This window comes from Lathyrus oleraceus, chromosome 3, assembly GCF_024323335.1.
Source record: "Lathyrus oleraceus cultivar Zhongwan6 chromosome 3, CAAS_Psat_ZW6_1.0, whole genome shotgun sequence".
NCBI classification, from domain to species: domain Eukaryota; kingdom Viridiplantae; phylum Streptophyta; class Magnoliopsida; order Fabales; family Fabaceae; genus Lathyrus; species Lathyrus oleraceus.
Genome location: NC_066581.1, coordinates 508,491,694 through 508,496,907, shown reverse-complemented (window position 1 = coordinate 508,496,907; position 5,214 = coordinate 508,491,694).

Sequence of the window (5,214 nt, the reverse complement as noted above, 5' to 3'; positions counted from 1 at the left end):
GTGGGATGCTCATTACGAGGAGAGCTTTCAAGAGTTGAAGAAAAGGTTGACGACATCTCCAAGTTTGGTTCTACTAGATGATAGTGAACCCTTTATGGTATTTTGTGATACTTCGAAGATGGTCTTGGGCGGCATGCTCATGCAAAAGAGTAATCTGGTTGGTTATGCTTAGATACAACTCAAGGTTCATGAGAGGAATTATCCTACCCATGACTTAAAGTTGGCAGCTGTTGTGTTATGCTTAAAATTTAGAGGCACTGTCTATATAGTGTGAGGTTCAAAGTGTTCAATGACCATAAGTGTTTGAAACATCTGTTTGATTAGAGGGAGTTGAACATTAGGAAGAAAAGATGGCTTGATTTCTTAAAGGACTATGAGTTTGACCTGAGTTACCATCCTGGTAAAACGATTGTGGTGGAAGATGGCTTGAGTAAGAAGTCATTGCATATGTCAGCACTAATGGTTAGAGAGTTAGACTTGATCGAGCAATTCCGAGATCTTAGTTTAGTGTGCGAGGTGATGTCGCAGAGTGTTATGTTGGGTGTACTAAAGTTGAAGAAAATGTTTTGGACAACATCAGAGAGGGCCAGAAGTTAGATTTGGGATTGATTGACCGACTAGTGTTAATCAATCAAGGTAAAGAGGTGGACTTCCAAGTTGATGAGAATGGCGTTATGAGGTTTAGAGATAGAGTATGTGTACCAGATTTTCTAGAGCTTAAGAAGAAGATTCTTGAAGAAGGTCACAGAAGTGGGTTGAGTATTCATCCTGGTGCTACAAAGATGTATCAGTACCTTAAGAAGATTTTTTGGTAGTCAGGTATGAAGAAGGATGTTGCTGAGTTCATTTATTCTTGTTTGACGTGTCAAAAGTCCAAGATTGAGCACCAGAGACCCTCCGGGTTCATGCAACCGTTATGTATTCCCGAGTGGAAATGGGATAACATTTTGATGGACTTTGTGACTCATTTGCCGAGGATGACAAAGGGAAGTGATTCCATCTGGTTTATTGTTGATAGACTGACTAAATTGGCTCATTTCCTTTCGATAAAGATCAATTATATATTGCAAAAGTTAGTGAAGGTTTACATCAGCGGGATTGTGAAGCTACATGATATTCCTTTTAGTATTGTGTCAGATAGAGATCTGAGGTTTACGTCAAATTTTTGACAGAGTTTGCAAGAAGGTTTCGTAACTAAATTTAGGTTAAGTTCTGCTTATCATCTGCAAAATGATGGTCAGACTGAGAGGATTATCCAATCCTTGGAGGATTTTTTGAGAACTTGTGTTATGGAGCAAGGAGGTAATTAGGATAGTTACTTATCGTTGATCGAGCTTACGTATAATAACAACTGCCATTCTAGTATTGGAATGACACCATATGAGGCTTTGTATGGAAGGAGGTGTAGGACTCCTTTGTGTTTGTATGAATCAGGTGAGGGTGTAGTGTTTGGACTTGAGATCGTTCAGCAGACTACTGATAAGATCAAGATGATTCAATAAAATATAAAAGCTTCGCAGATTCTTCAAAAGAGTTATCATGATAAGATGAGAAAGACACTTTCATGTGCCATTAGGAGTCACACCAGTGACTGGTGTTGGTCGTGCATTGAAGTCTCAAAAGCTCAAGCCTCATTTCATTGGTATGTATCAGGTCCTATATAGAGTATGAGAGGTGGCCTACAGGGTTACATTACCAATGTATCTTTCAAATCTTCATGATGTCTTTCATGTGTCGCAACTTCGGAAGTACATTCCTAATCCATCTAATGTGATCTAGTTAGATGATGTGCAAGCTAGAGAAAATTTGACTGTTAAGGCATCACCAACGTGGATTGAGGATTATGAAGTGAGAACTTGTGAGGTGAGGAGATTCCTTAGGTAAAAGTTGTATGGGGAGGACCTACTAGTGAAGGCGTGACGTGAGAGCTAGAGAGTCAGATGGTAGAATCTTATCCAAAGTTTTTTTTGTCAGGTAATTTTTTAGGGTGAAAATTCTATAAGCGGGGAAGAGTTGTAATAGTCCAAATTCAATTGATTTATTCAATTGAATTTTGTTGCTTAATTTTATTATTTAAATGATTTAATATGTGTTAAATATTTATTTGATGATGATATGTGGTATGTGGGGTTTATGGTTATTATGATTTTAATTGATTTATTTAATAGTATAACATTAATTAAATAAATAAAAAATGACAAATAGTGTGATTTTGGTGGAAAATAGAATTATGAGAAATTGTGGTATAAATGGTGAGACATAGTAAGTTGGGCCAAGGTGGAATTATTAGTATGCTTAAATTAGGTTAAATAAATAGATTATGTGATGAGATTGGGAAAGTTGGAGAAAATTCGAGCACTACGTGAGAAAGTGAGAAAAGAGCTTTTGGAGAGCAAGAGCAAGGGTTTGGGGAAGAAAAGAGGAAGCCATAAGTAGAGTGTTTTTGTTGGAAATATGAGGTAGGGGAAATTAAGGGTGTTAATTTTATGAAAGGGTAGTGAAGACTCCTTAATCCTCCTCTAGGTTTTCTCCTATTTTTCCACTGTTGATTGTGTGTGGATTATTGATTATGAATATATGCATAATCTATTGTGATTGATGTTGTGGTAATGAAATTTGTGTTCTATGTTGTGCTTGAAATTACTAATGCTAAAAGGGTATGAACATGAATGATGTTTTTGTTTTTTTGCGTGTTTTATATTTTATAAACATAATCTTGAACAATGATCAAATGATGAAATTAAATGTTAATCACTCTGAAATCAACCTATTAATATGATATAATATGTGTAAATTGTTTCTGGTCGATTTTGGATGAATTGGAAGTGAAATTGGAGCTTTGGAGGCACTTAATCGCCAGAAAAATGCATTATGCATTATGCCCAGGGGTGACGACCATCACCTACGTGACATGCAACCCTTTAGTGCGTTTAAAGAGGCTAACGCCTATCAGCTGAATGACGGAAAAACCTCCAGGTTCTCTCGAGGCATAACAGACGAGGGGAAGTGATGATGGATGAAGTGAAGGAATGACAGGCTGGTCGTCATCCCCATGACGACTGTCATGGCCTGGAAACAATCTGTCATGGTCTAGGTGGTCAATTTTGACACGCCGTTCAGATTTGATGTTGTTTCTTAATCGATAAATATTTGATGTTATTTTATGATGTTTGATGTGTTGGGGCATGAATCAATATGCTCTAAATATTATCGAAATAGTATATGATTAATTGTTGACGAATTTTGAGCTTGAATAAATGTTGATATGCATTAGTGAATTAATGTTGATGAGTATTGTTCATAAATTAATATTATGCATAAATGATGTTATGTGATGATGAATTGATTTTGTGAGTTATGGATGTGTGTTGTAGTTGTCATGCGTGTATAAATTATACAAGGGTGAGTTATAATTGAGCATGATGATGTATGTTGTGTTGATGACCTTATTTAGCATATAGTTGCATGTGTCATGCATCATGATGTATGAGTAATTGGTGATGAATTGTTGATGCGTGAATGAGTGATGAATACATGGTATTATTGTGAATAGATGATGTAGATGTTTGTGATATTCCATTTTTATGTATTGCACCACTATATTATCTGAGCGTATTCTCACACCTTTTTGTTGTTGTATCGTTTGTGCTCCTATAGAATACAAACAATCAGGTACAAGAATAGATGCTTGAGTTAGAGGATGACGTTGATGCCACTTTAGCTATTTATCTTTGAATCTTAGAGGAGTCACCCTAATATGTAGCACCAAGGATGGGATGTTCGCTCTTTACTTGTTTTATGCCCTAGTTATGATTAAAGTTTTGTTGTTCGTTTGATGTTGAGGCTTATATTCCAAACCTAATGATTTTCTGCTGCTGAGTTTTACTGAGTATGTTATGTTGATGGTTTTATGCTATGGTGAAGCATGCGTGACACTCTGATCTTGAAGTTTTATTTAAATTATTTTATTAAATGCCGAGCCTGGGATTAGGGTGTAACATAGTCGTATCAGAGTAGGTCCGTCAGTTCGGCCAGATTTGGTGATTTTTATAGGTTTCCTAGTATGCGACAAGCGTGTGAATGCTGCCGATGCAATGTTTCTTCTAATTGTTGTTTGTTGGTATACAGAGAAATGGCTAGAATGAATGAAAATGCAATTGTCGATGCTTTGGAAGCAGTGACCAATATGATGGCGCAAGTGAATCAAAATCAGAATGGAGGATTGATGAATTTCATGGCTTAGGGAAGTTTCAGAGAAATAACTCACTTACGCATTTTCTCGTGACATGTGTCATTTAGCAACTCTTCATTATATATATATATATATATATATATATATATATATATATATATATATATATATATATATATATATATATATATATATATATATATATATATATATATATATAATACCTTTTTATTTTTTATATTTTTCGCCATCTTATTTTTATATGAACATTGAAATTTCTCCTCATTGATATTTAATCACTCCATATCTGGTTCTTCGTAGTGATAAGTGATCTCTTCCTTCTAGTGAGTTTCTTTAGTCTTGTTTTTAAGCATAACATTGACTTTGTTTCCTTTTCTCTTTCTTAAGAAAATGTGATTCTTCTAAAGGATTTGGTATTTCATGTCTTTCCAAGTATAGAACAAGGGTTTTGGATTTATGTGGATGCGATCTTGCTCCTTTTATTAAGCTAGGTAGGTGAAGTTCTTTGGTTTGTGTGGGTTACTTTAAGAAACTTCATTCATTGAGTTTTCTAGAAAAACGTCAATTGGCATACTCTTTTTCTTGGACAAGTGATCATGGGTGACTCTCTATGGTTTTCTCTTAGATGTTTCATCATTCTAAAAGAGTTGGGTCACTTGGGGGATAGTATAAACAAAATACACATAGGGTGTTAGTATATTTATTAAGTTCTTGGAGGTTTGTGCCCTTTTGACTCTTGGACCTCAATGAATTTGAGGAGTGGGTCATGGTGCTTCCTGGTCCAAATAGTCGATTTATGGTGATGTTGGATCCCTCTATGAATTTTTGTCCTTCTTAAATTTACATTCAATATTTTTAACATATGTGTACTCATCTTTAGATAAGGCCTCAAGCTGCAATATTTTGTGTAGTTTTCAAATTCGCACGGGAGGTCCCTGGTAATGAACATGATATGATTACTTTTACTTCATCTTTTCCCCTCTTTAAGCCTTTTCCTTCAC